The sequence below is a fragment of the Pan paniscus genome, chromosome X (genome assembly GCF_029289425.2).
Source record: "Pan paniscus chromosome X, NHGRI_mPanPan1-v2.0_pri, whole genome shotgun sequence".
Taxonomy (NCBI): Eukaryota; Metazoa; Chordata; class Mammalia; order Primates; family Hominidae; genus Pan; species Pan paniscus.
This window is the reverse complement of record NC_073272.2, coordinates 111,540,365-111,567,643: the sequence shown is the minus strand read 5'-3', so window position 1 is coordinate 111,567,643 and position 27,279 is coordinate 111,540,365. Positions and strand designations below refer to the sequence as shown.

At 42.4% G+C, this 27,279-nt stretch overlaps 1 protein-coding gene across 1 annotated transcript in view; it reads left to right on the top strand.

Moving 5' to 3' along the window:
* Positions 1-1,306: 1,306 nt before the first annotated feature.
* TRPC5 (transient receptor potential cation channel subfamily C member 5) overlaps positions 1,307-27,279 on the top strand; it is a 309,990-nt gene continuing 284,017 nt past the window's right edge. Inside the window, exon 1 of the mRNA XM_055106604.1 lies at positions 1,307-2,204. The gene's annotated coding sequence lies outside the window, so the exon portion shown is untranslated. The remainder of the gene's footprint in view (positions 2,205-27,279) is intronic.

The following is a 27,279-nucleotide window of genomic DNA, read 5'->3' as shown; positions in this document are numbered from 1 at the left end:
GGCTCCCAGGGCGTGCAGAGGGGGTTAAAGAGCAACAGGAAGTACAGTGGAGTTTTCTCAGAGCTAGGGATTGTTCTGAGAATGGGTAGGGAAAGGTTTTCAGGTACCAGCCCGGCGTCCAGAAAGGCAGAGACTCACATGCCCCTTTCCTGAGAGCGCTAGGAAGGGAGATAAAAGACAAAGCCGATATTTGGGGCTGTGTGGCCAGGCCATGAGATGCTGCCAGCTAGTGGACCTATGCGCCTGCAGGTTGCAGGTAGAAGTCTCAGGCTTGTGGTGGGGGTGGGGCTATTTAGCCCCTTCCAGTTGGGCTCAAGAAGGTGGACATTCTGAGCGCCAGGCTATAAGGTGAAAGAAGTGGAGAGGTGCTTCATGTGAAAGGAAGGCGTAAAGATCAAAGAGTCGCCCAAGTGTCCGGTGACACCGCCCCTCTCCCTCCACAACAGATACCACTAAGCAACCTAGCCCCCCGCCCCCATCCTACAATATCACTTTCCCTCCCTGCATCAATCTAGGCTGGATCTTGGGAGATCGACCCTATGGGTGAGAGGGGCACGGATGGGAGAATTAGGTAGCTCCAACTACATTAATCTAGATCTATCAGGGATCCAAGCCTGCCCCATAGGACCCCAGGTCAGTCCCTGGCGACTCAGCGCTCCGCTGTCTCCCTGTCCTACCAGCCGCCCGCCGCCCTTACTCCCCCAGGTTCAACTCCCCTTCCTCCTGAATGACCTATGGTCGCCGGAGCAGCCTCGCCACCACCGGCCCAGAGCCCAGGCTGACGGGGGTGGGCAAAGGTCACTGCCCAAAGCAGGGGATATTCAGGCCAAGGGGCAAAGAGAGACTCTGCTAGCCATATGCTCCGAGGGACTCCTGTCCCCTCTACCCGCACCCGCGCTTAGCCTCCCACCTCCCCTCCCGTCTCTGCCACCACCCAGGGGAGGGGGAGGTCTGGGGAAGCAAACAAACGAGACAGAAAATTCCGTACCGAGGGGGGGAGAGATGAGACGGTGGGACGGGGCAGCGGGGGTTGACTTGGGGCTGCGGCTGCGGCTGCGGCTTCCTTCCACCCCTGGCCGCGGAGCTGCAAAGAAGGCAGGAGCTGCTGCCCCTGCCGCCTGCCCCGTCCTCCCTCTTTCCCTCCCGCCTCCCCGCCTCCCCCGCCCCGCCCCGCCGCCAGGAGATTGAGAGAGGCTTCGGCCCGGGGGCTGGGGGAGTTGAGGGGTGCTTTTGCCTACCACGGTTGTCTCAATCTCTCTCTCTCTCTCTCTCACACACACACACACACACACACACACACACACACACCCCACATCACAACCACGACGGGTTATCCGCAGCTCGCAGCCACCCCAAAGGGAGGAATAAAGAACAGGAGCAGAGGGAAGCCGGGCGCAGAAAGAAGGGAAAAGGAAGAGCTCAGGGTTGGACATTTTTGGAGACAGGGGTGGGGAGGATAAAGGGAGCGTGCCTCCTTGATTTTCCCCTCCCCACCCCTCTTTGCTTTTCTCTCCCCTTCTCTGTATAGCATATTCCAGAAACGGCAGCAGAAGGGGACAGAAACCTCTAGTGTAGAAAAGGGTTTTGGAGGGGTAGCCAGCGCTCCCGCCAGCCGCTACCTAACAGCTGGAGCTTGAGTGTGCGTGTAAGAGTGTGAATGCGGCTCTCTCTCTTTTTTTCTCTCTCTCTCCCCTCTCTCTCCATCCCTTCCTTCCTCCCTCCTTCTCCCTCTCCTTCACACTACAGTGTCAGCTACCCCTGTCAGTTTCCCCGTGTCAGTTTCTTCCCTAGCTCTTATTGTGTGTGACTGGCTGCGTGAAGGGAGTGGGTGCGCTTGAAGGGGCTCAGGTTGGGTTAGAGAGCTGGGAGAACAGGGTAGGGACATTGGTAGAGCAAAGAGTTTCAGGGCACTGGCGAAGGTGAAAGGTGAGGAGGGCCGATCTGTTACAGGCAAGTTTGGCAATAACTGAGCATCCAAAGGGGAAGCCAAGGTAGGAGCCAGTACTTGCGCTCGTCTTTACACCCCGCCCCTTTCCCTGTGCTCATCCGCCCACCCACCCATCAGCCTAGAGGCCCCGGGCTGTCCCAGTCGGCTGCTGTTTCGCGCCGCAAAAGAGGAGTCCGGCAAGGCGCCGCACCACGCATCCTGGCCAGTGGACATCCAGACGACACAGATCTGATCCGAAAAAACCACTTGGCTCAGGGTAAGTCTACAGGCGGCCGGTGCGGTCCATTTCACTGCCTGAGTGCTGCTGAGGGGCAAGGGGCAGCGAAGTGCGGGTTGAATGAAGATGCTGGGCTGCTGTAGGCTGAGAAGCATTGACTGGCTGGCTGTGGGCTCAGGGTGGTAGGGAGCAGAGGGAGGCCAGCAACAGATTGTTTTGGAAGAGGAAATGCAATGGGGAGAAGCTCCAGGGTTGATAGGACAAGGTGCTGCCTGCGATGACCAAAAACATCCTTTCACTGGGAATATTTTCCTGAACCACAGCTTTGTCCTATCCCTGGACAATGATTTGCTCCATTCTTGGGTAGATTTTAAGATCCGTGGGGAACCTGCTCCCAGGTCTCCTTAAAATCGATTAGTGTGGCCCTCGGACCAAGGATACCTGCCCTTCGTCAAAAGCCACCTTCAGAAATAGAGAGCCAGGAGCCGGATCATGAAGGTTCAGGAACCAGGGTCCCCATTTACCTTCTTTGTCTTGTATCCTTCAAACTTAAGAAATGGCCAGATTTGTTTGCCTGTCTTCCTTAAAGGAACCAAGAAATGCAAATGGAGGGGCATCAGTCAGATCTCTGCTTCAAAGTGGACACCTCCCTCCCTCCCTAGACACACATCGACTCGGACAAATGGTCATGATCATGTCCCATATATGCAGGTACTGAGCTGAATTCACAGATGCTGATCTTTCTCCATGGTCTCTTAGAATGAGACTAGAAGGGCTTTTTCCCTATTACAACCTAAGCTCTTTGGATTGCAGTCATGTACCTGGTGATGGTTAAGTGTTTAGCAAGGTTATTACTCCCTCAGGAAAAGCCTGAAGCGGGGAAACCAGCCTGAAAGATAGAACCCTCTGAACTTTACCCGAGTTTATTATAAGAGTAGGAGAGACATAGACTAATTGATAATGCTCTTTTTAGAGATTGTGCATGTTAACCCTTGGCTTCAAATGTGAAAGATTACAACATTGACATGGCACACCCAGACCCACTTTTCTATTGCCATATATTTATCTTCATGGCGTTTAACAAGAATGACAGATTTATATATCAGCATTCATAATTGTCTATTGTTGGTGTCATAGGTTTTTTGCTGTTTTATTGATGATTTATATTATGTCTCCTTTCCCATAAACTCCTTAAAAACTGAGATATAAATGATGTCACATGGTACCTTTCATCATGTCTTTAAAATCTGCTTATTCTAAATCAAAAGGCATGTTAATACATTTACATAGTACGAAGTTCGTTTCAAAGCAAATATATAGTCTGGGATAAAAGAAACCCACAGGGTCAAGGAGTCTCTGAAGCTCTCTCTGTGAGGTCGAAGGAAGAATTGAATGTCACCTAAAATCCACATTTTGGTCCCTGGAAGATGCTGTTTTCATAAACTTTCACAATATACATAGGGAGAGAGAGAAAATCTGTGTGTGTGTGTGTGTGTGTGTGTGTGTGTGTAGTTTTTCAAGGACCTCAGTCAACCCCATACAATCTTGGCTCTGCTTTTGTAACAGAGGGGAGCAGGAGGTGAATTTGTGCTTCCAAAGCACCCAGGTTCATCTGTTAAACTTTCTATTTATTACTATGTTACCAAAATGCAATGAATTGCCTCCTTCCAACTCAGCAAATAAGAGAAACGGATTCTGCATTAAGTGAAACTGTTTATGTTGCATCAGGCAATTCGTTCTAATGTTCACTGCTGAGAGAGAGCAGAATGAGGATTACTCAAGTAGGATCTGAAAAGGTGCCCATTCTGTTACTTTTTAAAGCAACCATAGTAAGTATTTTCTTAGGTTAAAATTACACTTTCAAATAGATATACTAAAGACCGGGTTGCAGACAGGTAGGAAAGAACTGGCAGCATCATAATTGGGGAAAAACTCAAAATATCAGCACGAATGAAGCCTACAGTGTAGGTTTTGCTCTGTTCTTGGTGATGTGAGTATCTGGCTGTTGAGGTAAGTCCTGATGGTTACCCAGGGGATAAGCATGTGAGCAGGTTCAGGGATTCGGAACCAATGTAGCCCCCGGCTTCACTGATACTAATTCACCTGGCTTCAGTGTACATCTCAACATGGAGACCTGAACCAGATATCTGCCATCCTTCCCAGCCACAAGAGCTATAATCCTAAGATTCTGTTCTTTCTATAGCTAACAACTAAAACCGGAATGGCACGCAGAACCACAGTACTTAGAGAAGACTAGGCCAAGAAATTAGAGATGCAGAAGGGAGGAAGATGAGAGGAATACGAGAGAACCGAAGATGTTTTGAAACAAACAGAAAGAAAACTATCCAGGTGTTTGCTTTGACTGGGAATGGAATTAATCCAGAAATCAACTCATATGTGAAGCATCTTAAAATTGCCTGTATTTGACTTGCAAACACTGTGTAAACAATGATAGAATTCCATAGTACCAGGGAATTGGGAACCTTGGAGTACATTCTCAGTGTTGCTGTCTTCTTTCTCTCCTTACAATATTAAATTCCAATCTGCAAGCCATTCAGGTGCTTAGTTATTGAATGGATATTTCAAATGTGTCATGATGCTTTCCTGTAGCCTGTTTTCGAATATTGTAATTTATTTTTTGCCAGGGCTCCATCACTGAAGGTGGTAGATTGAAGCATTTCTGCCTGCTTTACTTCTGCCAAAGGTTCCTGTTTTCACCTTAGTATACTAAGCTGTTCAGATGCCTCCTGCTAACTGATGAAGAATATAAGGCGCAGAATCTCTCTCCCCAAAGTACTCTGTGCCACAAGGTGCCACCGGCCTAATCTGGCCCAGTCATTTGCCAGGTTTGCAGGGAAAGGTATGACAAAGTTTGCAGCCTATAGACAGAAATAAAGCCTCATTCTAGGCAGAAGTTATTCCTCATCCCACAGATGAGGGATAAGCTAAGGCCAGCCATCATGTCCAGAGCCTAGTAGCTGACATATCCACAGTGTCATCCTTTCTAAAACTCACGAAGCTTTTCTTCTGTTGATGGGCCCCTCAAACTTTGTCCAGTGAGACCAGCAGAGCCATACTGCCAGCAAGGAATGATTCCTGAATGACTCAACTGTGGTCTTATAAACAAACATGTACATCATGCTCAACTGAGTGAGCACAGATGATTTAAAGAAATTATAAAAGCTGATAGGGGCTAAGAAAAATTGCAATTTGCTGGATGAAGGGAACTTTGCAAGTTTCTTAGGTTTGGTTTTCTGTCACCAATTCTGGAGTTGGCCCTTGGATGGTGGTGGCCAATGTAATTGCCCCAGGTTTTTGCCTTAGCAAAAGGAAAGAAAAAATAACGATAAGAAACAAGCGGGGATCTTGGTGGGGTCAATCCTCTCATTTCACCTATAGAGAAATTGAAGTCTAGAGAGTAGAAATGACTTGCCTAAAACAGACTACTAGCTAACAACAGTGGCAAAACCACAACCCAGTACTGTTTGCTGATACGAAATACATTTTCTGAAGTTCTGTGGAGATCTTCCCAAGAAATCGAGAGGTAACTAAAGCCCAGTTTACCAAGATCACAGCCCTCTACTTCCATTCCATATGTATGTATACGTGTTTATATTATACGCTGCTGTCATATCTTTGTGACTTACCTTCTTGACCACCACCTCCCCCTAACACACACACACTCACACACACAATCCTATCTTGCTAGCTAAGAAAACATTATATGTGTCTATAGCTAGCGTATTCAGATGGAAGGCAGAATTAAACATGACAAAAATTTAGCTGCTCACATTTATGTGTCTGATCTGGCTCACACCACCAACAGCAAGGCATCTAGAAATCCCAGTCTGTTCTGCACCATAGTAGTTTTGGGGAATGGAAGCTAGCAGAATCCAGTGACTATGGCTCTGGTTTAGTATAGTCAGTCTGAGAATCAGCCTCCCAAATGCATGTGCAAATACACACACATGCACACACACACAAACATGCACATACAATCACACTCTTTCCGAAAAATTAAAACAAAGAAAATAGAAAAGATAAGGCAGGTGGTTTTTAGAGCAGAGTACAAGAAGAAGGAAAGGTTTGCAGAGGGATATTCTTACCTTCCCCCATTCTTTAGCCTTATTGCCTAATAATTTTCATTAATCCCACCCTAATTTATTTTAGGATCTGAGAAAATAGACCAATGCAAACATGTTTACTACAGCCCAGAAGGATGATCTGAAAAACCTCCACATTTGAGTGAGAATATCACAAGGATAGGGAAAAGGCTAGGATGTAGTGAGCTAGAGCCTTGCTACTCCAAGTGTAGTCCCCACACCAGGATTGCCACCATCCCCTGGGAGGTATCTATAAATGTAGAATCTCAAATCCTTCCCCAGACCGACTGAATAAGAATCTGCATTTTATGAAGATCCCCAGTGATTCATTTTTATACTAAAATTTGGGAAGCACCGGGCTAGAGCTTATCCAAAAAGCATCTGAAAGATATTTGAAAATAAACAATTACCTACTGAGCATGTAGGGACAATTCATGTGGCTTATCAATTAAAAAATAAAATATAAACTTTTTCCAGGTCCACTTATCTTATTATTCACTGTAAAACCCTTCAGTGTGGGCAAGAGAGTTCATGTAAAGGGAGTGAGATCATAGGATTTGTTTATTTACCAGGACGACTTGGGTGTGGGAACTCACACAGACCTGAGTTCAAATCCTGGCCCTGCTCACGAATTACTAGCTGTGTAAACATGCACTTTGCCTCTAAGCCTCACAGTCCCCATCTATAAAATGGGATTAATAATAGTACCAACTGGCACTGGGCTGTCATGAAAAATTAAATAAGACCATATAATGCACTGGGATATGGTGAACAATCAATAAATAGAAGATATAATTCATACGATTTGGCTAATAATTTTAGTTTGGTAGAAAACCAACCACTAGATGTGATATATTGGGGCACCTAGCATTATTTCTAATTGACGTGAATCTTACTGGGTTTTCTACAGATAGAATGCTAAGATATACAACAGTAAAATATATTTAAATATAATGGAGGCCACTAGAAACAAATATTTTTTCAGAAGGAATTACAGGTGTCCCTAGTGAAATCACTCCATGGAAGAAGACTGAAGTCAGAAGTGGCCCTGTTCTATGAAGCATATCTCAAAATATTACCAAGTTAGAAAGTCAAAAGTGAGGCATTTTCTGCATGTTTGCATATATATGCAGCATGAAAACACATGGATACACACACACATACATACACACACACGGACGCATCATTTGATGGACAAACTATAAAATAATTCAAGGCCAAAATGACATTCTAGGAGCAGAACTAGGTTTCTGCCTGATAAAATCTTTAAAATGCACGAATAATAACCTCTACTTCGTAACTTGCTCATGTTGCACAGTTTAATGACTTAGGTATATACTATAGCTATTACTATTTTGTAGGTGAAAAAAAATGAGCAACTCCTACCTCTTCCCAGCCCATGGTGCTACCTACCTGCTCAATTTTCTCACCAGTAAAATATGATACACGTAGTACTCATAAAGTCCAAGAAATCACCAGGCACTTGATTCTATAAAGACTTATTGACTGGCATGTACAATCTGGGCAACCTGATTGTAAAGACACAGAGACAGACACTACCACCTCTGGGTCCCAGTCCTTTGGTATGTTCCGGACCTCCAGCTTCCCCTGATTTTCAATAGTATCAGATTAGTAAGGTATCAATAATCTTATAATAGACAATATATATATCTAATTGCTAAGATTTCTGTGATCACCCTAAATAAACAATAGCAAGTGTTATCAATTATTGACTATCTTTATATTAGTTTTCTATTGCTGCCATAACAAATTCTCACAACCTTATCAATTTAAAACAACACAAATTTATTATCATTATAGTTCTGTAGTTCTGAAGTCTAACACAGGGATCACTGGGCTAAAATCAAGGTTTCAGCAGGACTGCCTTCCCTTCTGGAGGCTCTAGCAGAGAATCTACTTCCTCACTTACTCAGATTGTTGGCCTAATTCACTTCCTTGATGTTACAAAACTGAAGTCCTAATTTCTTTGGTGGCTATCATTCCTAACTTCTAGAGACAACCCACATTCCTTAGTGCATGGCCCCATTCCTCTGACTTCAAAGCCAGCAAGGGCCTGTTAAGTATCCCCTTACACTTTGATGAGGGGGAACTCAGCTGGCCAACTCCTGTCTCTTCTCCCTTTGCATCTCTCTCTGGTTGACTGTTCTGCCTTCCTCTTCTGCTTTGTTTTGTGCTTACATTGGGCCCACCGACATAATCCAGGATTATCTCCTATTTTAAGGTCTGCTAATTAGCAACTTCAATTGTATCTGAAAAATCTTTTTCACCATGTAACATATCATATTCACAGGTTCTGGGGATAAGGGTGTTGACATATTTAGAGGTTGGCCATATCTTGTCTACCATAATCTTCTGTGTGTTGAGTGCTACAAATATGTGGTTTTAAATGACATTCACTACAGTTTCTATATGATAGGTATTATTATTATTCCCATTTAACAGGTGAGGAAACAGGATCAGACAAGTTAACTGGTATGTTTAACATTGCGCAGCTTGTGAGTGGTGGAGGCAGGGTTGGAACACAGGTCACTCTTCCTCCAAATCTTGAATTTTCCCTATTGGCCTACATTATGCTGAACGTGGCCTGAAAGTTTGTAACTCACATAAAATATTTAACCTCAGGAACGAACAGAAAACGTTATCCTTTTGATTGTTGTCATCTTTACATAGTGGTCATCATCAGAAATTTTTTTAGTAGCTTTTAGTCTAATGATAAAGACCAAACAATGAAGAAAGATTGACAGGAATATAAAATGTATATTTGTTTATACATCTAGGAAAAGGCTGATGAAGTAGTGATGGGTAGGTAAAGAAGATTGTCGCAGGATGTTTGATGTTGCAAAAGAGAGGATTTTCACATTTGTTACGGGGCAGTTATGCCAAGGAAGAGGAAAATGAGAGGGCTAGTTGGAAGGATAGAAACAAGAGAGTGTTAAGGAGAAATTAAACAGCTCAATCCTCAAAGTGGTAATTGAGCCCCTAATATCAATCACTTGACGAATATTCGCTCAGTGTGCACCAGGTGGAAGGCACTGTTGGGAATGCAAACAGGCATGCCCTTCCTTTTCCCTCTAGGAACTTTCAACATGGTCAGAAGTGAGTGGGATGATGGGAGCAAACATGAAGTGAAATCCTGGTGTGGCCAAGTAGGGCATTATGCTTTAAGCCATTCATGGAAACAGAGGCAGGTACTTCCAGGAGATAGAGTGGGGAAGTTCAGTCTGTAGAGGCCTTTAGATGTTCAGGCGGTGCTGGATTTAATTTAGTGGATGAAAGGAAGATATGAAAGGATTTTGAGATTTAAAAAAAGAAATAATGATAACAATGTTTGGGAATGATTATTCTGGAAATGGTGTGTAGGAATTCCGGATTGGTGGAGGAGCAAGCAATGGCAGGCATACCAGTTAGGAAGCAATTATAGAAATTTAGGCTTTTTGTCCTTGCGATAGTTTGCTGAGAATGATGGTTTCCAGCTTCATCCATGTTCTAATAAATATATATATATATAATAAAATAAAATAAAAATAAAGATGATAAACAGAACTTTGCTACTCAAATAACAATAACTGATATGGCCTTCAAAAAACAAAGGAAATTTAGGCATGAAGAGTAGCACTGTGGTTAGGTACAGAATCTAGGTCCAAATTTGTCTAGGTGTGATTTTAACTGTGCCACTCTGAGCCTTAGTTTTCTCTTCTGTGAAAAGAAAAAACTAAAAGTACCTGCCTTAAAAGAATACTGTGAAGTTGACATGAGTTACATGTACAAAGCACTTAGCCCAGTACCTGGCCAGAGTAAACATGTGCACATTAACTGTTATACTGTTGTTATTGCTGTTGTTACTGTAGTGGTGCACTTGGAAAGGATGGGGTATAAAATACACTGTAAAGAAACAATAATGTTGAATGGCTGTGTGATGTGTGACGAAGGTAGTCAGAGATGACTGCAAGTTTTACCTCCTTGCTAGGTAACAGAGAAGTGATGCCATGAGAAAATGTGAAGGCGAGGTGAGATAATAAGGCGAGGAAGATAATAAGTTGGTAATAAGCTTTGATATAAAATTAAGCGCGGAGTCAGTGTGAGACATTCTAGTGAAAATGAAGCTTGGAGTCAGTGTGAGGCTTGGAGTCATTTGAAAATGACTACCAGAAAATTTTAGATGTGACACTGGAGCGCAAGAGAAAGTTTAGGGATGAAATGAAAATTTAGAAAGTCACAGATATAACAATTTTTATCTCTGGGCTGGGCATGGTGGCTCACATCTGTAATCCCACCACTTTGGGAGGCCAAGGCAGATGGATCGCCTGAGGTCAGGAGTTCGAGACCAGCCTGACCAACATGGTGAAACCCCGTCTCTACTAAAATTACAAAAATTAGCCGGGCATGGTGGCACGTGCCTGTAGTCTCAGCTACTCAGGAGGCTGAGGCAGGAGAATTGCTTGAACTCAGGAGGTGGAGGTTACAGTGAGCTGAGATCATGCCACTGTACTCCAGCCTGGGCAACAGAGTGAGACTCCGTCTCTAAAAAACAAACAAACAAACAAACAAACAAAAATTTATCTCTAAGAAATACATGTAAAATCTCCAAGAAAGAAAGAAGAGAGACAAAAGCAGATAGTTAAGGTTTAATCTGTGGCCCATGATTAGTGGGGGCAGAAGAGCCACAGGAAGAATGATTGAAGGCAAAAAGAGACCTGTGCAAGGCACTACAGGGAATTCACAAGAAGAACACGCCCTGCTCAATACAACTTATAGACTCAGGACAGAAAGCATTATAAAGTATGAAATATATAATAATGACATTCGATTTTAAAATATAAATTATCAGTTTCAAATATACCTTATTTTGTTGACTAGAAAAGACAGGAAGTCTTCATAAGTATTTTAGCCCTTGAATGATGAGTGACATTTGGAAATATAACAAGGAGCACATTTCAGATGAGAAGAATTATATGATCAAAGGTGAAGAGTTAGAAATGGGCACACCAAGTTTAAGAGAGAGAGAGAGATCGATCCGACAAGAGTGAAGGAAAATAAGGAAAGGTAAGAGAGGAAAAATGTTCAAATCACCCACATAGCTAAACTCAAGTCCCAACTCAGTCTCATCTTAGCTTTAAAGTTGGAAGTTTCATGTCATTGTTTTCTGACATAAAACTCAACTCCCAGCTTTCTCAGTTAAGTGATTGAGTGGACAGTGATGCTTTTAACAAGAATAAAGTGATAGAAGAAAAATAGCAGGTTAGGGTGAGGTGATAGGAGGGTAGAAAAGGGATGATGAGTTATGTTTGGGACATGTTGAAGTAAAGGTGCCAGTGTGACATCCAAGCACAGATGTTAAACAAGCAGTTAGTTAAATGGGTTTAGAACTCAAAATAGAAGTCTGAGCTGTAGATATAGATTAGGGAGTCATTATCCCATAATAACAGGACAATAATAGCAGTGATGATGACAAATACTTATGAAGTATATACTCTATCAAAGGCATGGTTCTAAGAGTTTTCCAAATAGTAAATCATTTAACCTTCACAACAACCTTATGAAGGAAATGCTATTTTTATCCTCATCTAACAAAAGGACTAAAACCAAGGCTCAGAGAGGTCTCATGCCCAAGGTCACACAAGTGGTATCTATTGGAGACAAGATCCAAACCCAGGCAAGTACAGATCCAAAGTTCGTGCTCCTCGTTACCATACTAAGAGTGAGTGTTAGTAGTCTTAGAAGTAGAGTCACTTACTCTAGCAGAGCAGAGTAAAATAGGTCAGCTACTGATCCTTGAAAATACCAATATTTCAGAGGTAAGTCGGAGAAAAGAATCTTTCAGAAGAGACTAACAGCAATCATAGAGATAGAAGGAAAACTAGGAGTGAGTGATGGCCTTAAAGTCACTGAGGAGAGAATGCCCAAAAAGGGGAATGGATATTAGCAGCATTAAGAGCTGCAGCCATTGGATTTGACAATTCAAGGGGCTTTGAACAATGCAGTAGTTAGGACAGGGGACAGCAAACCACAAGCCATGGGCAAAATTGGGCCTACCATCTGTTTTGGTGTGGCCTCAAGCTAAAAGTGGTCTTCACATTTTTAATGCCTGGAAAAAATCAAAAGAAAATACATTTCATGATGTAAAAGTTACGTGAAACTCAAATTTCAGTGTCTATAAATAAAGTTTTATTGGAACACAGTCATTCTGATACATTTATGTATTGTCTATGACAGCTTTCCTACTACAATGGCAGAGCCTGGCAACAGAGAGCATATGGCACAAAAACCCTAAAATCTTCTCTATTTAGCCCTTTACAGAATAAGTTAGCCAGCCCTTAGGTTAAAGGATTAGCTGAAAGTCAAACTATCTCAGTTCAAATCCCAACTCTACCACTGACTACACAATGTGACCTTGAAAAAGTCACCAAATTCTTTAATGACCATTGTCAGTAAAATGGAGATTAAAATGGTATTTATCTCATAGGATTCTTTTTATTTATTTATTTATTTATTTTTGAGACAGGGTCTCAATCTGCCACCCAGGCTGGAGTGCAGTGGTGTGATCATGGCTCACTGTGGCCTTGACCACCGCAGGTTCAGGTGATCCTCCCACTTCCCCGAGTAGCTGGAGGTACAGGTATGCGACACCATGCCCGGCTAATATTGTGGGTTTTTTGTTTTGTTTGTTTGTTTGTTTTTGTTTTATTGTAGAGAGGGGGGTTACACCATGTTGTCCAGGCTGGTCTTGAACTCCTGGGCTCAAGTGATCCACCCACCCTGGCCTCCCAAAGAGTGGAGATTACAGGAATGAGTCACTTATCAAGCCCAACTTCACAGGATTTTTTTGAGAATCAAATAAGACAATTTGTGTAAAGGACCTAACACAGTGCCTGGTGCATAGTTAGAACTTAATAAATGTCAGCTGCTGTTGACTTTTGATATGGTAGAAATGAAGCCAAATTTCAATAGGTGGCAAAAGGAATTGGAAATGATGTCTATACAAATAGAAACTATACTTTTGAAAATTTTCCCAGTGGATTTGAGGATGGAGGAGGAAGTAACCTTGGGGGGGCAGTTTTCAGTTTTAGTGGAGAGACTTGAACTCAGGGAAAGGGAGAAGTGAATGAAGATTGAGCATCTAGGAGGAAAGAAAATGAAACAACAACCTGATGAGGTAGGAAGATCAAGAGTAGAGATCAGAGATTAACCTTAGAAAGGAGCAGGAATAATTCTTCCTCAAGAAATAAAATCGAGTTGGATGCAAATATAAGATTTTACATGGGGTGGGGGAAATTCGTATCTCAAAGACTCTTTCCTCTATAAGGTTGGAGACAAGCTTTTCTGTTATGGGGCATGGGTAGGGGAACTTGATGGAACACTGGCTATGGAACTTTCAGAAAGAAATTGGCCCAGGAGATTCCAAAGAGGAATATGTATGAAATGGCCCTGTGGGCTTGATGGAGCTTGGAAAATCGAACTTGGTGGCGTCAATCTGCACAACCATGTGAATTACTCTAGAAGTGCTGAAAAACCTGAAAGAAGAAATCCAGAAACTAGAGGGGTGAGTTAACTCATGACTTTTAGTTGTGTTGAAATACTTGGAAAAGTTAACGCCACCATTGGCAAACATTTGAATCCCATACCAGCCTGTCATTGGAACCACTGCCTCTGGGACCCTGGTCTTGTCAAAAGGCTCTGCAGCTTGCTCATCTTTATCCTGCCTGGTGTCGTATCATGTTTGCACAATGGCACAGCCTCCCCAGACATTTCTGGATTTCTTTCCCTGAGATCTCATTGCAACGTAACAGAGACAGACGGTACATTGGAAAGCTCTGAGGAGGAACATAAACTGTGACTTTTGTGGAGAGAGAATGATACTGCTGAAGGATGGGGGCTAGTGCTACAGAGTCTGAGTACCTTTCAGGACTCCCTGAGCCTAGCCATAAAATCCCTATTAATTTGAGAGATGCAGGACACAAGCTTTATGGTGTCCAGGATAAATCCAAATAAAATGCTACAATGGCTGGTGTGCTGGGTTTGGCTCCCTTGAGACTCCAGGGGTAAAGTTACAGGGCTAACAGGCCAACTCCTGTCTGGGCAAACTAAAGGCAGAGCAGAAGTCAGGGAAGGAGACGTTGTCTGAGGAGGCTACAGATACAGAGAACAAATGCTTTGGCTAGAAATTAAGATGGCAAGGAAGAAATGGAACGAGTTTTCCTAAAAATGTGCCCACTGAGCCCCCTGGAGGCTTGCAGCTCAGCTAGAACTTAGCCAGGGCAGCTCTGAAGATTCCATTCAGACTTCCTCTAGAGAGCATGCACCTTCTGCTGGGGAAGACAGGTCTCCCGTAGGTATTTCCCCATCTTACCCTGACCTTTTGTCCTGGGACTCAGACAAGTATGCATTCCCCTTAGAGGCTTCCAGGCTCATCTGGAGGTCTGCTAAAAGGATATGGAGTGCCAGTTTACATTCAGATAGCACACACATGCCCAAAGCACTTTCCCAAAAAGCATTTTAAGCAGACTAGTATGGTGTCAAAAGCACTATACTGGGAGTCAAGAGTCCTAGCCCTGCTACTTACTACAAGTGTGACCTTAAGCAAAACACTAAGCCACTCTGAACCTCAACTTTTAGCATTCATAAACTAAGGATAATAGTAGTGCTGTCCTAATAGAGTTGTTGGGAGGATTAAATAATAGTGCTTAGCATAGAGTCTGGCTCATAATAAGCACTCATTAGCTGCCATCCTCATCCTCATCATCCTCATTTAACATATAAAGAACTTGAAGCATGTATTAGGCTTGAAGCCTGGCTCTGACACTTATGAGTCATAAGACCTTGGGCAAGTCACATCACCTCTCTGAGCCCATTTCTTTCTTCTCAGTTTAAGGTAGACTTGGCTGATCCTACAAGATACTGTGTGTAAAAAGTATACAATGCTTTTCGAATGCTATAGTATTCATTTCCCTTTTCAGAGAGCATCATCTCTTTTTAAAGACAGGGAAAAGTACCTGAGAGGTAAAGGCATTTATCCAGTGAAGCAACAGAAAACCTGGAATGAGAACCCAAGGCCCTCTACTTGCAACCCAGGGCTCTTCCTAATTATATTCTCTGAAAGCAGTTTGGTCTGGTACTCAGAATAGAGTGTTCCACATGGTCCCAGCAATGCAGGCTGTGCTGATGATGTGTGTGTTTCCCTGATGCTCACCAGCCAGAAGGCAGCAGTGCTGACTGGGCCCCTCGCAGGCAGATGTCAGAAGCCAGAACCTCAAGCTCTTTGTTTGCCCCTGTAGCAAGTGACTAGCATTCAAAAATAGAGAGTTCTGGCCATCTTCATACCCAAAATACTTTCTTCTCCCCACAATCACCCAACATTGGTGTATGAATCCCTATCATTCAAGCTTTGTCCTTTTAAGCTTCAGCCCTTGTTCAAAAGGTGAACTCCCTATGACATGCATACAATGCCTGCTACCAAGAATCAGCAATCAGAGCAACAGTATGAATTAAATTATTCAGTGCTTTTTCTCTCTGGAAGCAGGAAAGAGGGAGATTTCAAGTGCAGGATACTGTTCAGTCTTCCTGGATAGCTAGAACAAACTACAGACAGCAGGAAAGATATTATAAATGGAGAGAGGGGCACATAAAGAGTAGGTTGCAAAAGCAGCCCATCTCTACCCATTTTGAAAGTGCAGGAGCAGGACAGACAGAAGAGACATCCCTGGAATGGTGAAAAGAGCATCCATTTAGAATGACAAGGTCAGACTTCCAATATTATGGCAAATTTCCTAACCTGTCTATGCCTCAGTTTCTTCACCTGTAAAATGGAGTGATCATATCATCTACCTTACCAGATAGTTCTAAGTGTAAGAAGAAAGAAATGTGTGTGAACATGCTTATAAATCAATGCCCAGATCTAAGTGATCATCAAGGATTCGGTTAACTTCTCAGAGGAGGCTCGAGGATGCAGTGACCTTGACAGCTAAATGGCCAGGAGAGATGCACCTGGCGTTCCTCCCGTCTCCTTCACTGTTAAGTGGAGCATTTAATGCACCTGCCATGCTTCCTCTCTGAGTCTGCCTCTCTTCTCATCTCTGGCAAAGTGGAAGCATTTAGTAGCTCTCCCTGGGGCCAGCAGTAGGTTTCAAGAGCTCTGATCTGAGAGCAGTGGAGGTGGGCAGTTGGCAGAGGGCAAGGCTCTTCTGAGACTGAATGCCTTCCCTCTGGCCAGCTGTAGCCTCCAGACAGATACGGAAGTCCTGCCACCAACCTAGGGTAGCAGAGACAATTAGGATGACCTCTCAGTGACAAGACTCTGGAGTCATTAAAGCAGTGACATAATTGGCCTGACAAAGCTGAGACGGCAGACACACAGTCCAGCAATATGGCAAAATAGCTGTCTCGAGGAATAAATAAAGCAATCTATAAACAATTACTGAGGCTATTAGCTATATTTTATCTTCTCCACTATCCTGCTTCCTGACACTACTGGATTCAGAGGCCCCACAGGGGTGGCAGTCAGAGTAAGAGAGGTGACAAGGGAAGGAATGGCTGGGGCCAAGGACTCCAGCTGGCTAGAGGCTATTGGGGACCCTGCAAAATATCTACCTACAAGTTCCAGGGACCCCCCAAAGTCTTCTGTGATGAAAGCCGGCAGGAATGGGTGAAGAGTCACCTCTAGTGAGGAATGGAAGAGAGAAAGGACTGCTAATAGGACAGAGAAATACCTAAGGCCCACTTATCAGGTCATGACTTAGCCCTAGCCACTACAGAGGTGACTGACCCTGGGCAAAGCTGAAGCTCCGGATATGTGTGGGAAGTAAGTTGAGAGGGTGGTAAGATGCCGGGCTGTATAATTACCCTGAAAGGCCATTCTCACGATTTCCTTCTCTTTGCTTTTATTAAATAAACCCTGAACTGAAAGTGACAGAAAGGGGAAGATCATGTATGAACAAGTAAAATCAGAACTGGTAAGGAGAAAACAAGGCCAGCCACATTATCCCTCAAACTGAGAAATTTAAGTTTCTTTGTACTCTGCCCTAAATTTTATTTAATTCATTTTATTAAACACTTGGCATATTCCAGACACTAAGTGCTTTACAAATATTGACTCTCATAACGTGCATCACAGCCCTCTGAGATAAAGACTATAATAATTCCCATTTTACAGATGAGGAAAACAAGAGACAGGGACATTAGGTAAATTGCCTGAAATAGCATAACTAATAAATGGTGAAACCAGGATTCAAACACAGGCTAGCCCAATTCTGGAGAAGAGACCATGCTCTTCACCTCTATGATATGCTTCCTGACAACTTACATTCAAACTCTACACCTACCATGTTCTGTTGATATTTGATATTTATTAGTGGGTATCCCCTACCAGTCTAAGCATTGATGGTAGGCACCATGAAGGCCAGGGCCAGACCTTTCTGGTTCACCACCATATTCCCAGGGCCTAACACAGGGGCTGAATGATTAAATGAATTCATTAATGAAATATAGATTTCATGAGTATTCAATGAAAACAACCAAATGCCAAATAAAATAATTGCAATAGTTTGAGACAGGAGCTATTTTCAATGTATGTGCAGAACTGTAGATGATTCTGTGCTATAGGAACGCAGAAGCAGAAGGGTTTGGTTCTGCCTGGAGAAGTCAGGGAACGCTGTATAGAAGGGATGTAACATAAGAGCTGGGACTTGAAGGAGAAGTAGGTATTCACAAGCAGAGAACGGCCATCAGGTGGAGGTATTCTAGGCCAAGAGAAAGGCATGAGGAAAGTCAGAGCTGTCTGGGGACAGGTAGTTGGTGTGGTTGGAGTCTAAGATATGCACATGGTAGCCAGAGGTACCTTTGGAGAGCTAGGCAGGAACCTACTGGTCAATTCAAACTTGATCCTATAGCCAGAGCAGAACCATCAGCCAACTTTTTTTTTTTTTCTTTTTGGAAATAGAGTCTTGCTCTGTCATCCAGGCTGGAATTCAGTGGTGCCATCTCAGCTCACTGAAAGCTCTGCCTCCCAGGCTGAAGCAATTCTTGTGCCTCAGCCTTAGCACACCACCACTCCCAGCTAATTTTTTATGTTTTTTGTAGAGATGGGTTTTCGCCATGTTGGCCTAGCTGCTCTTGAATTCCTGACCTCAAACAATCCACCCGCCTCTGTCTCCCAAAGTGCTAGGATTACAGGCGTGAGCCACTGTGCCTGGCCCCATCAGCAAACTTTTAAGTAGGACAAAGTTATGACAATCAAATTTGTGTTATGGAAATGTCATAATACTCAAGGGAAAGATGGAAGAGACCATGAAGCCAAGGAGACCAGAAAACGGAGGTTTGAAGGCAATATCCTGAATCGAGGATAGAGATTGTTAGAGGCTGTATTGATAGCTCTTGGTGATAGGATGTGGAAGAATAAGGGAAAAGGAGGATTCAAGAATGACTCCCAGTTTTCTGGCCTGGGAAACTGGATAGATGGTGTTGCCAAAAATGAATATAAAATATGTGAGGTAGGTTAAGATAAGCGTGATGATAAATTTGGTATTGAGTATGTTGAGTTTAAGGTATGTGTGGAGGGATTATATACCAGTGGTGATGCTCAGTAGGCAGTTTGACACATAGATGTTAAACTCAGGAGAGAGATATAAGAAATTAGATTTGATTCATTGCTGTGCAAGATCAGTCATTGAAACCAAGTGTGTGAATGTGTGAATGAAGCTAACCTTTTTGTTTTTTTTTTTTTTTTGAGACGTAGTCTCGCTGGTCTCCCAGGCTGGAGTACACTGCAGTGGTGCGATCATGGCTCAGGGCAAGCTCTGCCTCCCGGGTTCACGCCATTCTCCTGCCTCAGCCCCCTAAGTAGCTGGGACTACAGGCGCCCACCACCATGCCCGGCTAATTTTCTGTATTTTTAGTAGAGACAGGGTTTCACCGTGTTAGCCAGGATGGTCTCGATCTCCTGACCTCGTGATCCGCCCGCCTCAGCCTCCCAAAGTGCTGGGATTACAGGCGTGAGCCACTGCACCCGGCCTAATCTTTTCTTTTAAACTCACACAGATCATGATTTGATCCATCCTATGATGAAAGGAAACTCTCTAGGTCTTAAGATAAAAGAGAGATGCCTTCCCTTTCAAATACTCATTCCTAAACTTTTCAGTAGAGAGATTATTCCTGATACATTTCTAGATGCTTAGGGAAAGTCAGTCAACGATTATGGACAAGCCAGAGGCTTGGCTCCCATTCTGAGAGGTTGAGCCAAAGACTCCAGGTACTTCCTTTGCATTTTGGAAGCCAGCTGTCAGAGGTGTATGAAGCTGGCACAATTGGTAGCAGCTCTATGGTCTCCACATTGCAGGAGGGAATATATCTTTCTTCCAGTTGCCCCCTACACTTGTTGACTGACTGGCTATTGTGGCCCAAAGCAAAGGTTGGCAAATAGCCTTTCCTTTTCAGAGAAAAAGAAAGAAGAATTTTTAAAAAGGGCATTTTTGCTAAAATGCTCAGTGAACTTGGGTGAGTAATTTATCCTCTCCATGGCTTGAGGTATAATGCTATCTACCTGATCTACCTCACAAGAAAGTTGTGAGGATCAAATTAATCATGGAGTATTAAAATGCTTTTAAAAATACACTACAAGCAAGATATATTATAATTTCAAGCACCAAGATCTCTGGGCTCTAGTTTCCAATCCTTCATTGTTCCAATTAAAAATGGTATTTTACTTGGCCTTCGTTTACTTTCCTATATATGACAGAAGTGACCATAGACCTTTCATATTTTGGAGTGTGCACGTGTTTGGGGGGCACGATGTGTGCTGGCTTGTAGACAAATGCAATGATCATAAATGACTTTAGAATAAGTAAGCACTTGGCCGGACGTGGTGGTGGGCACCTGTAGTCCCAACTGCTCGGGAGGCCGAGGCAGGAAAATGGCGTGAACCCGGGAGGCGGAGGTTGCAGTGAGCCGAGATCGCGCCACTGCACTCCAGCCTGGGCGGCAGAGCGAGACTCTGTCTCAAAAAAAAAAACAAAAACAAACAAACAAAAGAATAAGTAAGCACTTAAAAATGCTAAGTAGGTTTTTATATACTACCTGACATTATTCTTTTAATCTTTCACATCTCTTCCTCTGATATCTCTTTTTCTTCAAAGAATTCATGCAAGCATACACTACTGAACCCAGTCCCCTGTGAGGAAAGGGGGGAAAAATGTCTTCCTGTGCCCTGATCTAGAGGCAGAAAGTGCTCCTTTATTTAAATTAACAAAACAAAAGTAACATTTTTATTAGTTGTCTATGGTTGTATAAAAAAGCAGCAAATCACAGTCCCTGAAATGTCTGCAGTTCTCAAAAGCCAAAACAAGCATGAAGACATGAGCTAATATCAAGCAGAGAGGCTATGCCGCACAGAAAAGTAAGGAAGAAAACATGCCAATGGATAAAAGTTATTTAGCCCCTGAATGGATTGCCTAGAAAGGTAATTTGGGGCAGGATCAATGGACTTGAAATCTGAATGAAATAGCAAGAGAGATGAATCAGGAAACAATGGAATTGATCTGTCATAGTTTGGGTTAACCCCTACAGGCCAGAGTTCAAACAAACCAGTCTAGAATCTCTAGGTCCCTTCAAACCTCAGAGTCTCAAGTTATAATTATACGAAATGCACTGAGACTAATATTTTTGCAAACCAGCCTAAGACATCATTAAACAACTTCTAAGCAGAAATAAAAGACATCTGTGGTAATGCCACCACTATTCCTCAGTCTCATGGGCTAGAAGTTGAAGTCATCCTACCTTCCACCGCTCCTTTGCCCCATATATATAATTAAGTCACTAAGCACTCTTCATTTGAATTCTGCATTTTGTTATTGCCTATCTTACTGCATTTTCCACTGCTATTACCCTACTTACTGCCCTTATCCGCAAGCTAAGCCTCCAAGCTGGTCCAACTGCCTACTGTCTCTCCCTGTCAATCCATTCTGCACATAGTCACTAGATTCATCCTCCCTTGACATTACCCTTCTACCTTCAGTAGTTCCCCACTACCTATAGGATAAAGTTCAAACCCTTTTCCCATGGACCTTAGGCCTTCCATTATCTGACACCAACAACGTTTTGAGTATGATCTTTCTCTATAAATCCTCTGCTCTAGAAAAACTATTTGCAGTGTCTCCCAACACAACCTCTGCTTCCTCTGCATTTACCTATACCAGTATTGTAGCAAGAATATAGCTCCCATTCTAAACTGCCTCTCAAAATATTATCTATCCTTTGAGATCCAGCTCAAATTCTACCTTACCCAATAAATATATGTTGCATGTCTAGTATGCACCAGGCATTTTAAAGCCTTGCTAGCTTTCCCAGTCTTTTATTGCTCCCTCCTCTGAGTCTATTGAGCAGTGTCTAAGTATCACAATTGGCCCTTCATAGTGATTCTCTTATATAATTATTAGCCATTTTTTTTGTCTTAATGTTTTTTGTACCCAAGTACACTGTAAGCTTCTTGAGAGCAGGAACTTGGTTCTGTATTTCTTTCTTCCCTCACCCCTTACTCTACACCCTGAAAGTAACATATTGCTTTGCATTTTGTAGGAAGGAAATGTATTTTAATTATTTTTATAACAGCATATTTCCAGTCAGAAATCCTGTTGACCTGAGAGAGTTACTACATCAGCATCAAAACAGCCTAAATGAAGCAGAGTAAAAGTAAAACCAATTGGCTCTCTTGGAGCCAATACAATTAAATTCTAAGTCTAGAAGGAAAACACATCTGTTCTAGTAAAATGGGATGGCCTGGAGATATAAAGAATCCCTATAACATATAGGAGGAAGAAAAAGATGACTATAGCTCATAAAAGAAAATCAAACCATTATATCATTGAAATAAATTGCTCCTGGTTTTAGACAGGAGAACTAATTGAAAACTTTCAATGACTTCCAGTTGTAAGTTCACTTTACGGTTCCTTGCAGATTGAAAATTAGTGTAAAGAAGGAGCAAAGAGGTAGCCAGCACCAGAAGAACCTGCTTCTGGACTTTTTCTTTTATTCCCTTTCCCTCCTTCTCCCACTATTTTCTCCCTGCTACATCTCCAACTACCACTAGACTCCCTACACACACACATACACACATGTTTTTAATAGTCGTGTGTGTGTGTAAACAAGTGTATTAGCTGCCTTTGTAAAGACTGCTCTTCTCTGTCTCCTTGGAGGATTCCAGTTAAGGAGGGACCACAGCCCTAACCCCAAATCAAATGCCAGAGACTCTCAGAGTCTTCCTGACCTGCTCTGCCTTCACAGCTCCTCCTCTTCTTTTGCTTCAACTCTGTTTCAGGCCCCACACTCATCTCAGATCTGAAGACTAATATGGTCCTCAGTTTTCCCCCTCAGTATTCCTCCTCAGACATGGCTTTGCATTCTCCCTTAGTTTCAACTCACGCTTGGCCTCCCAATGAAACAAGCCTGTTTTTATATCCAAGGACCATCTCTAAGGATACCCCCAGGACTTGTACACCACAGGGAATCTGACAGGGCTGAATGCTGATGTTCAGTAGGAGATGAAGATACCCTCTCTCAGCTCTTGTCTCTTTTGCCACCCTTTCTGTAGCCTTCAACACAGATTTGATCAAAATAGATCTTGGCCATACAGTAAACAGAGCTTGATATAGTCCAAGAAACTCTGTGTATGTTTAATTAATAAACAGTTGTTGAACAGCTTCAATAGCCTATAAGCTGAATCAGAGATAAATCAGGACACAGTCAACCCAGGAAGTGTTTTCCCCAATATTGGAAGGAAGTTTCTAAGGAGGAAACAGAAAATGAAGGTCCAGGAAATGGCCAGTTGTTGGAGGGTCCAGACGAAAGCCAAGGCTGAGCCAGGAGGCATTTTCATCTAAGAGTCCACAAAATTAGAAAACCAAGAAAGAGAGGTTTTATTTTCCCCATTTCACAGAGGAACTGTAGAGGCGTGAGTTCAAAGAGAAAGCATATTGCAGCTAACAAAGCAACCCTTTTGGGGGAAGCCTTTCCAACTAGGTTCTGTTGATGGTTCTCAGTCATATATTATTTTGGTGGGGGGAGGATACTCATGCAAACAACAAACTGCAGTTAGCAACATATCATATTGCACAAAGTGATTTACAATAAGAACTTCGCTTGGGAAGTGATGATAGGTTCATGTGCACCCCCAGTGGAGAAACACTGAGTTAAATCAGAGGGATCAATCCAACCAAACGCAGGAACCAGGAAACCCCAATGTTTTTGACAAAGAACCTCAGATAACCTCAGAAAAGATTCTTTATTTCAAATCTGGTCATATCTAAGTAATTTATTATGCTAAATATATTACATGAATAGGAGCAGCCTCATGTTCATTAATATTGGAAAACATTACATCTTAGATCCTTCAAAAGAATATTACTATTACTCACAACCTCACTTTATTTTGTGAGGGAAATATCTTTTATTTACTCTTGTTTTAAGTTCTGAATAGATGCAGGTTGCCCTGGGTGGTCACCTCTCCCTGAATTGGTATATAATTTTGTCATTCTCAGGTAGTTTGGCAGGAGTTGCAAATGTAAATATCCTCAGGTGTCAGGCAGTAACATAAAACTGTGAAACTATGGGGTAGGAGATAACTGGGAGTAGTAAAAACTGTGGTGATCAGCAGAGGGCATGCCCAACCAAGAATTTAAATTCAAAACTTTTTAAGGCCACATGCTGGTCAAACATATGTTTCTAAGTTTTGGACTCAACCTCTGGCACCTAGTTTTCTATCTCTGGTTAAAACTCAAAGGAAAGAGGGATGGGCTTGATAAGTCCTCAGTGTCTTTCAGCTGGAATATTTGTTTATTTTGCATCAAATGTTGCAAATCAATCAGAACCCCCTTTACTGGACAGATTCTAAGTGGAATTCAGTACAAATCCATTTTCTCATACCTTAATATCACTTCCCTTATTCTATTCCTCAGAATAAAAAAAAATTGCATGGTTTTCCTTTGACTGAAACATCTTCATAAAATTTCCTTTATTTACCATCAACATTGGTCCCTAACTGCTCTCTGTGAGAGCTACTCTGGCATTTTGGAGACTATAGAGTTGATGCCCTAACTTGGTCCTATTCTGAGAAACACATAGGTGAAAATTTGGAAACAAACACTTTAGCCTGAGTTTATGATGGTAGGGATAGATGTGGAGATTTGGGGTTATCAGAAAACCCCCGACTTGGTGTTGGCCTCTCCTTTCTACACCTCCCTAACCTTCCATCCCTTAAACTCCAGGGTGATATAACTCAGAAGCTCCAGAAAACAACCTTGTCCACTGAGTGCATACCCTTAACCAGGCTCTTTGAATGGGTTTTACGTCAAGAATCTGAACAGTTCTAGAAATGGAACTGCGTCATGTGGCAGAGACTGTAGCAACCAAAATAACAGTAGGCAAGGAGAAGCTCTGCTGCCCATGCAGCTGCAGAGATGCTTCAGATGTACAGTTTCTTGTAGAGCAGAGATCATTCCATGTGTTGTGCATAGAATAGCACCAAACACATTTCATTAATGCTGAATAACCACCCAGAGAGGCAGAATGGGCTTCATTAGATGGTAAAATCCAGGAGTGGCAATGCAAGATGTGGGTGGTGAATTGGGGTTCTCATTTCACCATATTTGGGGCTCCTCAGAAACTAGTGAAGCTAGTTAAGATTTAACATTGTTAAATCAGAATTCAATGTCACTTTTTGAGAATGGAATTGACATGATGGAGAGAGTTTGATAAAGAGTATCTTGGTAATCCTACCTGTTGTGTTTGAGAGACAGGAAGCCTTGTGGTTAAACCCAGAGGCTCTCGAGCCAGTCTGTCTGGGTTCTTCTAATTCCAACTCTAAGGTCATCTGTGAGGCCTTGGGCAATTTGCTTAACTTTTCTGTACTTAGTTCCTTCATCTGTAAGATGAAGATCATAAGATCCACCCTATAGTATTGTTGTGGGGCTTAAATATGAAGCACATAGAACAGTGCCTATTATGTAATGAGTACTCAAAAAGATTATTAAAATGCTTTCCTCTTAAAAGCTTTTAAGAATAAGAATAAAATTGATGCTCACTGTTTAAAGATTTGAAGAGATCTTAAGTCACATCGCTTTTCTGAGTCTTAGTATCCTCTGTAAAATGGGATGATGAGAGTATATGGCAAGATGTTTCAAGCATTTTTTTGGTAGTACAACCTTTTATTCAAGATTAATTGATGCTTCTTTTTATTTAAATCTTGGTATAAGGGAATAATATCCTACATATGCCTTAGATACTTTTAGTCCACAAGACTGAGAGTGACGCTTTCCTCTCTGCTATTTCTTGGTTTCTTAACCCTATGACACCAGAGACATGGAATGCCCCCAGCTTATCTGCTCACACCAGCTGTTAGGGGACAGTAGAGATTTTCCTTTAGAGTGAAAGCTGCAACAAGCATCTGAGAATAATTTGTTATTTATCAAGTGTTTCCTTTTGTTCACCATCAAACCTGACACTGGTCATTGGAATCACACAAACCAGCTGGTGAGTAAAAAGACTGAGTTTAGTTTTGGCTTGCTTCTCATCCTGGCCTGTTATACTGAATGTCAGGGTAAGTCTGCTCTGAAGCCTAGGTGACGAGCTCCAAGTTAGGAGAGAAAACTCTAATATTATTCTTTCTTCACTGGGTAGGGGCTCTGGAGAAATCACTTTACCTTTGTAAGTCTGAAGAAAACAGAGTTTGCAATCACTGTCCCTCCTTCTCTCACAAAGACACTACACAGAGAGCAGAAACAAGAATAGACCCAGGGCTAGAGAAAGGGCAAGCAAGAACAGGCATAGGTGGTGGTCTCTCTCCATTACCATCTTTTGAATAAAATGTTTCTCCAACAGTGGACCACTAGCCACCTGAAATGAAGCCATCTTGGGTGCTTGCTAAAATATTAGATTCCTAGGCCTCACCCAAACCCACTGGATCTGAATCTGTGGTAGTGGGGACCAGAAATTTGAATTTTAATAAGCTCCTTTAAGGATTCATTTATCCACTAAGAAACTTGCTTAAGAACCACTGGTCTAGTCAATCACCAGCTCTTTGAATCCAACTGGAAACGATGATCATCTATTTGAGATCTCAGTTATGGACAAGTTAGTTATGCACAGAAAATAAGTGTTAATTGTAGCTGGAGATGATTGAATGGGGTAAAAGGGAAGATTTTCTGGCAGTGTGATTAGACACATAGGAACATGGAATAGATAAAAGCTGTAGAAACTCAGCACACATTTCTGTTTTGAAAATAAGATGACTAAGTTTGGTAGTTCAGGGAAAAGCTTGCACTATATGAAGCTTGAACTACCTGAAGGGAGGTTCGTATTTCTGTCTCCAGGAATAATAATTAAAAAAGTGTAAACAAAAACATCCCTTTAATTGTGCTGTATACATTTCTTGAACCCCTTGAAGCCAAACAAACTTATTTTACCACTAAGGAAACTGAGGTTTAAAGAGAGAAAGTCATTTTTCCTGGGTCACATAGCTAGTTGATTGGTTACAAATCTTTATTAAATCAGTCATTGATGGGAAGACAAAACTTACTTGATTTATTTGCCTATCTGCCCACATTTCCCTTTCCTCCCCCAATTTTGAGAAGAAAACACTGTTTCTCCCACTATATTTTTGCCTTGCAATTAGGCTTTAATGCTTGTCAGCTGAAGCAGAAACTCTTCTGAGCATTTAGGCAGAGCGTCTAAAGGAGATCTAATGACCCTCGTGACTGAAAGTGAAAAGATTCAAAAACCAGTGTTTACAGATCTTCAGCTGCTCTGATCAAGCCTTAAAATTGCTGAAGCCAGACCTTTGGTTGCACAGCTATCTACAGGAGCAGCCAAGGAAGAAAATGTTTTCTGAATAATTTACAAGATATATGAGTAAATGTGATATGCAATTAAGCATGTAGTCATAGGAAGGAAAATCAAACAATTGAAATTGCCACTCAATGGTTGGCTGTAAATGCTGCCTATGCCGCTACCCC